An 8,265-nucleotide genomic window follows, 5' to 3' on the forward strand; every position below is an offset into this window, starting at 1 on the left:
GATCCTCTACAGAAGGGAATAGCTACCCACTCCAATACTCTTGCCTATGAAATCCCATGGACAGGGGACCCTAGAAGGGTACAGTCCTTGGGGTTGCAAAGAGTCAAACACAACTTAATGACTTTCACTTTTACTTTGAAGTGAAGTGAAGTGAAGTTGCTCAGTTGTGTCCGACTCTTCGCAACCCTGTGGACTGTAGCCCACCAGGCTCCTCTGTCCATGGGATTCTCCAGGCAAGAATACTGGAGTGGGTTGCCATTTCCTTCTCCAGGGGATCTTCCCTACCCAGGGATCGAACCCAGGTCTCCTGCATTGCAGGCAGACGCTTTGACCTCTGAGCCACCAGGGAAGCCTCACTTTTACTTTACTATCTAGCAATTTATTTTATTTTTTAAACTAATTCCATTATCATTTTATCTCCATATAATGCTCCTCAAGGACTGTTTTCAGAGCAAACTCTGGGCTACTTGACAAAACTGCCTAACAAAAACTGTTTAACCCAGGGATGGACATTCAGCTCAAAACAGACACAATGGAAACACTTGTTCCCAGGAGTTAGCAATGAAAACACAAAAGTTACCACTGATAATATGCACTTTAAGAGACAACACAGGAATGTAAGTGCTACAAAGGAAGGAACAAGACAGATTAAGAGAGGGGCAATGGGACAAGACAAATAGCCTCAGATAAAGAGAAACAAAGCACAGAGAAAAATAACTCTGGTTCCTGAAATTCTGCCAGTTCCTTTAATAACATGGTAAAGTCAGGCTGAACTTTGTTCTCAGATTCTCTTTGACTCTTCTGTAACCTTCCAAAACACTTTCTATTTGTCTTAAGCTCACTAGAGTAAGTTTTTGTTCCTGGTAATGAAGAACCTCTAAGAAAGGAAGTAACTTTATTTCTTTATATTTCTTTCATATAATCATTGTATGTTTTTATGAAAAATGCTTATTCTGATTCCTCAGTATTGCTTATTGACTTCAGTGGCTAGTGATCAATGTTCACATTCACTTCTCATAAACCTGCCTGATGTCAAATTATCATTCCCATTATACACTGTTAGCTACTCAAAGATATCTCTCATATATAAAAGTTTTTCTATAAAAATCCACTTCTTTAATTTTCTGAATATAATATAGAATGTCTCCAAAAATAATTTGTTAAATGCATGAATTGAGCTTTGATAAATAACCTAATTCACTAAAAATAGAAATTATTTTAACTTATTCTCACTTTCACATCAGTATTTATATTGAAATTGAAATTTGAAGTGAATTTTTACAAAATGAACTAACATGTGGGAAAAAAAACAACAAAATTTTACTCAATAAGGATTTTTATTTTATTTATTTATTTATTTAAAGCTAATGGGTATTCTTTTTTTTTTTTTTCTTTCTTTCTTTTTTTAAGCTCTTTTAGATTTTTTTTTTCCATTTATTTTTATTCATTGGAGGCTAATTACTTTACAATATTGTAGTGGTTATTGCCATACATTGACATGAATCAGCCATGGATTTACATGTGATCCCCATCCCGATCCCCCCTCCCACCTCTCTCTCCATCCCATCCCTCTGTGTCTTCCCAGTGCACCAGCCCCGAGCACCCGTCTCATGCATCCAACCTGGGCTGGTGACCTGTTTCACCCTTGATAGTACACTTGTTTCAATGCTGTTCTCTCTGAACATCCCACCCTCGCCTTCTCCCATAGAGTCCCAAAGTCTGTTATGTACATCTGTGTCTCATTTTCTGTTTTGCATATAGGGTTATCGTTACCATCATTTTAAATTCCGTATATATGTGTTAGTATACTGTATTGGTCTTTATCTTTCTGGCTTACTTCACTCTGTATAATGGGGTCCAGTTTCATCCATCTCGTTAGAACTGATTCAAATGAATTCTTTTTAATGGCTGAGTAATATTCCATAGTGTATATGTACCACAACTTCCTTATCTATTCATCTGCTGATGGGCATCTAGGTTGCTTCCATGTCCTGGCTATTATAAACAGTGCTGCGATGAACATTGGGGTACACATGTCTCTTTCAGATCTGGTTTCCTTGGTATGTGCCCAGGAGTGGAAATGCTGGGTCATATGGCAGTTCTATTTCCAGTTTTTTAAGGAATCTCCACACTGTTCTCCATAATGGCTGTACTAGTTTGCATTCCCACCAACAGTGTAAGAGGGTTCCCTTTTCTCCACACCCTCTCCAGCATTTATTGCTTGTAGACTTTTGGATAGCAGCCATTCTGACTGGCGTGTAATGGGACCTCATTGAGGTTTTGATTTGCACTTCTCTGATAATGAGTGATGTTGAGCATCTTTTGATGTGTTTTTTAGCCATCTGTATGTCTTCTTTGGAGAAATGTCTGTTTAGTTCTTTGATCCATTTTTTAATTGGGTCATTTATTTTTTCTGGTACTGAGCTTCAGGAGTTGCTTTTATATTTTTGAGATTAATCCTTTTTCTGATTCTTCATTTGTGATTATTTTCTCCCAATCTGAGGGCTGTCTTTTCACCTTGCTTATAGTTTCCTTTGTTGTGCAAAAGCTTTTAAGTTTCATTGGGTCCCATTTGTTTATTTTTGCTTTTATTTCCAATATTCTGGGAGGTGGGTCATAGAGGATCTTGCTCTGATTTATGTCGGAGAGTGTTTTGCCTATGTTCTTCTCTAGGAGTTTTATAGTCTCTGGTCTTACATTTAGATCTTTAATCCATTTTGAGTTTATTTTTGTGTATGGTGTTAGAAACTGTGTTCTAGTTTCGTTCTTTTACAAGTGGTTGACCAGTTTTCCCAGCACCATTTGTTAAAGAGGTTGTCTTTTCTCCATTGTATATTCTTGCCTCCTCTGTCAAAGATAAGGTGTCCATAGGTACGTGGATTTATCTCTGGGCTTTCTATTCTGTTCCATTGATTTGTATTTCTGTCTTTGTGCCAGTACCATACTGTCTTGATGACGTGGCTTTGTAGTAGAGCCTGAAGTCAGGCAGGTTGATTCCTCCAGTTCCATTCTTCTTTCTCAAGATTACTTTGGCTATTCGAGGTTTTTTGTATTTCCATACAAATTGTGAAATTATTTGTTCTAGTTCTGTGAAGAATGTCGTTGGTAGCTTGATAGGGATTGCATTGAATCTATAGATTGCTTTGGATAGTATACTCATTTTGACAATATTGATTCTTCCAATCCATGAACACGGTATGTTTCTCCATCTATTTGTGTCCTCTTTGATTTCTTTCATCAGTGTTTTAAAGTTATCTAAGTATAGGTCTTTTGTTTCTTTAGGTAGATATACTCCTAAGTATTTTATTCTTTTTGTTGCAATGGTGAATGTTATTGTTTCCTTAATTTCTCTTTCTGTTTTCTCATTGTTAGTGTATAGAAATGCAAGGGATTTCTGTGTGTTAATTTTATATCCTGCAACTTTACTATATTCGTTGATTAGCTCTAGTAATTTTCTGGTAGAGTCTTTAGGGTTTTCTATGTAGAGGATCATGTCATCTGCAAACAGTGAGAGTTTCACTTCTTCTTTTCCTATCTGGATTCCTTTTACTTCTTTTTCTGCTCTGATTGCTGTGGCCAGAACTTCCAAAACTATGTTGAATAGTAGTGGTGAGAGTGGGCACCCTTGTCTTGTTCCTGATTTTAGGGGAAATGCTTTCAATTTTTCACCATTGAGGGTGATACTTGCTGTGGGTTTGTCATATGTAGCTTTTATTATGTTGAGGTATGTTCCTTCTGTTCCTGCTTTCTGGAGAGTTTTTATCATAAATGTATGTTGAATTTTGTCAAAGGCTTTTTCTGCATCTATCGAGATAATGATATGGTTTTTATCTTTCAATTTGTTAATGTGATGTATTACATTGACTGATTTGTGGATATTAAAGAATCCTTGCATTCCTGGGATAAAGCCCACTTGGTCATGATGTATGATCTTTTAAATATGTTGTTTGATTCTGTTTGCCAGAATTTTGTTAAGGATTTTTGCATCTATGTTCATCAGTGATATTGGCCTGTGGTTTTCTTTTTTTGTGGCATCTTTGTCTGGTTTTGGAATTAGGGTGATGGTGGCCTCATAGAATGAGTTTGGAAGCTTACCTTCTTCTGCAATTTTCTGGAAGAGTTTGAGTATGATAGTTGTTAGCTCTTCTCTAAATTTTTGGTAGAATTCAGCTGTGAAGCCGTCTGGTCCTGGGCTCTTGTTTCCTGGAAGATTTCTGATTGCAGTTTCGATTTCCTTGCTTGTAATGGGTCTGTTAAGATCTTCTATTTCTTTCTGGTTCAGTTTTGGAAAGTTATACTTTTCTAAGAATTTGTCCATTTCTTCCAAGTTGTCCATTTTATTGCCATAGAGCTGCTGGTAGTAGTCTCTTATGATCCTTTGTATTTCAGTGTTGTCTGTCATGATTCTCCATTTTCATTTCTAATTTTGTTGATTTGGTTCTTCTCCCTTTGTTTCTTGATGAGTCTGGCTAATGGTTTGTCAATTTTGTTTATCTTTTCAAAAAACCAGCTTTTAGCTTTGTTGAAATTTGCTATGGTCTCTTTTGTTTCTTTTGCATTTATTTCTGCCCTAATTTTTAAGGTTTCTTTCCTTCTACTAACCCTGGGGTTATTCATTTCTTCCTTCTCTAGTTGCTTTAGGTGTAGAGCTAGGTTATTTATTTGACTTTTTTCTTGTTTCTTGAGGCAAGCCTGTAATGCTATGAACCTTCCCCTTAGCACTGCTTTTACAGTGTCCCATAGGTTTTGGGTTGTTGTGTTTTCATTTTCATTCGTTTCTATGCACATTTTGATTTCTTTTTTTATTTCTTCTATGATTTGTTGGTTATTCAGAAGCATGTTATTTAGCCTCCATATGTTTGAATTTTTAATAGTTTTTTTCCTACAATTGAGATCTAGTCTTACTGCATTGTGGTCAGAAAAGATGACTGGAATGATTTCAATTTTTTTGAATTTACCAAGGCTAGATTTATGGCCCAGGATGTGATCTATTCTGGAGAAGGTTCTGTGTGCACTTGAGAAAAAGGTGAAATTGATTGTCTTGGGGTGAAATGTCCTATAGATATCAATTAGTCTAGCTGGTCCATTGTGTCATTTAAAGTTTGTGTTTCCTTGTTAATTTTCTGTTTAGTTAATCTATCCATAGGTGTGAGTGGGGTATTAAAGTCTCCCACTATTATGTTATTGTTAATTTCCCCTTTCATACTCCTTAGCATTTGCCTTACATATTGAGGTGCTCCTATGTTGGGTGCATATATATTTACAATTGTTATATCTTCTTCTTGGATTGATCCTTTGATCATTATGTAGTGTCCTTCTTTGTCTCTTTTCACAGCCTTTATTTTATCTGATATGAGTTTTGCAACTCCTGCTTTCTTTTGGTCTCCATTTGCTTGAAATATTTTTTTCCAGCCCTTCACTTTCAGTCTGTATGTGTCCCTTGTTTTGAGGTGGGTCTCTTGTAGACAGCATATATAGGGGTCTTGTTTTTGTATCCATTCAGCCAGTCTTTGTCTTCTGGTTGGGGTATTCAACCCATTTACATTTAAGGTAATTATTGATAGGTATGGTCCCATTGCCATTTACTTTGTTGTTTTGGGTTTGTATTTATACATCCTTTCTGTGTTTTCTGTCTAGAGAAGATTCTTTAGCATTTGTTGAAGAGCTGGTTTGGTGGTGCTGAATTCTCTCAGCTTTTGCTTGTCTGTAAAGCTTTTGAATTCTCCTTCATATCTGAATGTGATCCTTGCTGGGCACAGTAATCTGGGTTGTAGGTTATTCTATTTCATTACTTTATGTCCTGCCATTCCCTTCTGGCCTGAAGAGTTTCTATTGATAGATCAGCTGTTACCCTTAGGAAATCTCTTTGTGTGTTATTTGTTGTTTCTCCCTTACTGCTTTTAATATTTGTTCTTTGTGTTTGATCTTTGTTAATTTTATTAATATGTGTCTTGGGGTGTTTCACCTTGGGTTTATCCTGTTTGGGACTCTCTGAGTTTCTTGGACCTGTGTAACTAGTTCCTTCCCCATTTTAGGGAAGTTTTCAGCTATTATCTCCTCGAGTATTTTCTCATGGCCTTTCTTTTTGTCTTCTTCTTCTGGGACTCCTATGATTCAAATGTTGGGGCGTTTCACATCGTCCCAGAGGTCCCTGAGGTTGTCCTCATTTCTTTTGATTCTTTTTTCCTCTCGGCTTCATTTATTTCCACCATTTTATCTTCTACCTCATTTATCCTATCTTCTGCCTCCGTTATTCTACTGTTGGTTCCCTCCAGAGTGTTTTTGATCTCATTTATTGCATTATTTATTTTTAATTGACTCTTTTTTATTTCTTCTAGGTCCTTGTTAAACATTTCTTGCATCTTCTCAATCCTTGTCTCCAGGCTATTTATCTGTAACTCCATTTTGTTTCCAAGATTTTTGATCATTTTTATTATCATTATTCTAAATTCTTTTCCAGGTAGATTCCTTATCTCCTTTTTTGTTTGGCTTGGTGGGCATTTTTCATGTTCTTTTACCTGTATGGTATTTCTCTGCCTTTTCATCTTGTTTAGATTGCTGTGTTTGGAGTGGCCTTTCTGTATTCTGGTGGCCTATGGTTCCTTTTTACTGTGGAGGTTTCTCCCAGTGGGTGGGGTTGGACGATTGGTTTGTCAAGGTTTCTTGGTTAGGGAGGATTGTGTCAGTGTTCTGATGCGTGGAACTGGATATCTTCTCTCTGGAGTGCAATAGAGTGTCCAGTAGTGAGTTTTGAGGTGGGTCTATGTGTTTGGTGTGACTTTGGGCAGCCTGTATGTTGACACTAAGGGCTATGTTCCTGTGTTGCTGGAGAATTTGCGTGGAATGAGTTGCTCTGGAACTTACTGGCTCTTGGGTGGTGGTTGGTTTCAGTGTAGTTATGGAGGCTTTTGGATGCTCTCTTATTACTTAATGTTGCCTGTAGTCAGGAGTTCTCTGGTGTTCTCAGGTTTTAGGCTTGAGTCTCCTGCCTCTGGCTTTCAGTTTTATTCTTCCAGTAGCCTCAAGGCTTCTCCAACTATACAGCACTGATAATAAAACTTCTAGGTTAATGGTGAAAAGATTCTCCACAGTAAGGGACACCCAGAGAGGTTCACAGAGTTACATGAAGAAGAGGAGAGGAAGGAAGGAGATAAAGATGAGCAGGAGGAGAAAAGGGGGGACTTAAGAGGAGAGAGACAGATCTATGCAGTACTCTGTTCCCTAAGCGTTCTCCATAGCCCAGAACACCCACAGAGATTCACAGAATTGGATTGAGAAGAGATGGGGAAGGGAGGAAATCGAGGTGATCTGGGGGAGAAAAAGGCAAGTCAAAAGGGGGAAAGAGCAATCATCACACTCCTGAGTAAAGATGGGTACTGAATATTGGATTCTTAAATGTCCAAAATTGATATCAAATACTGAAAAACAAAGATTAAAAATCTAGAGTAGAGGTTATACTCTTAAAAATACAATATTAAAAACAAAAACACAAAAAATTTAAGAAACATATATGAAGTTCACTTTAAAATTAAGGTCTTTTTTTTTTTGCAAGGTTATAGTGAAATGAAAATGAAAATTAAGGAGTAATAGAGGACTTTAAAAGAAAGAAAAAAAAGAAAAAATTTAATTAAAAAATAGTAAAAATATATGAGAATGAAAATGAAAATTAAGGAGTAATAGAGGAGTATTAGAGGACTTTAAAAGAAAATAAAAGAAAAATAAGAAGAAAAAGGGAAAAATATTTAATTAAAAATAGTAAATATAAATGAAAATGAAAATTAAGGAGTTATAGAGGAGTAATAGGGAGTTTTAAAAGAAAATAAAAGAAAAAATTTTAAAAAGAAAAAAGAAAAGAAAAAAAAATTTAATTAAAAAATAGTAAAAATATATCTAGGAATTTCTCTGGAGCTGTTGCGGTCAGTGTGGGTTTGGTTCAGTTTCAGATAGCTCCTTGTTCCAGCTTACACTTCTCGATATCTACAGGCCCCTTCCGGTGTAGTCGGTGTTACCTACAGGGATTTTAATCTGTTGCACTGGTCCCTTCTGAAGCGGTTCCATTTGTTTATTTGGCTTCTGTTTGCTGGTCTCTTCAGTGTCTAATTTCCGCCCTGACACTGGCGAGTAAAGGTGGTCTCTTGTTTAGGTTCACTTGTTCAGTCCTGCACTGGGGAGGGAGGGGCACTGCAGACAAACGTCACTGGCCTGTGTGGGGAGCACTCACCGTGTTCCGGTCACACTGGGTTTGCTCTGCTCATGGGTGTGTGT

The 8,265-nt window shown here is 36.9% G+C and overlaps 1 non-coding gene across 1 annotated transcript; it reads right to left on the minus strand.

The window, feature by feature from the left end:
• Nucleotides 1–277: 277 nt before the first annotated feature.
• TRNAC-GCA (transfer RNA cysteine (anticodon GCA)) lies at nucleotides 278–349 on the minus strand. Its single transcript has one exon. It is a non-coding gene; the product is annotated as a tRNA-Cys (tRNA).
• Between the last annotated feature and the right edge of the window lie 7,916 nt (nucleotides 350–8,265).

The sequence above is a fragment of the Dama dama genome, chromosome 30 (genome assembly GCF_033118175.1).
Source record: "Dama dama isolate Ldn47 chromosome 30, ASM3311817v1, whole genome shotgun sequence".
In the NCBI taxonomy this organism is placed as follows: Eukaryota; Metazoa; Chordata; class Mammalia; order Artiodactyla; family Cervidae; genus Dama; species Dama dama.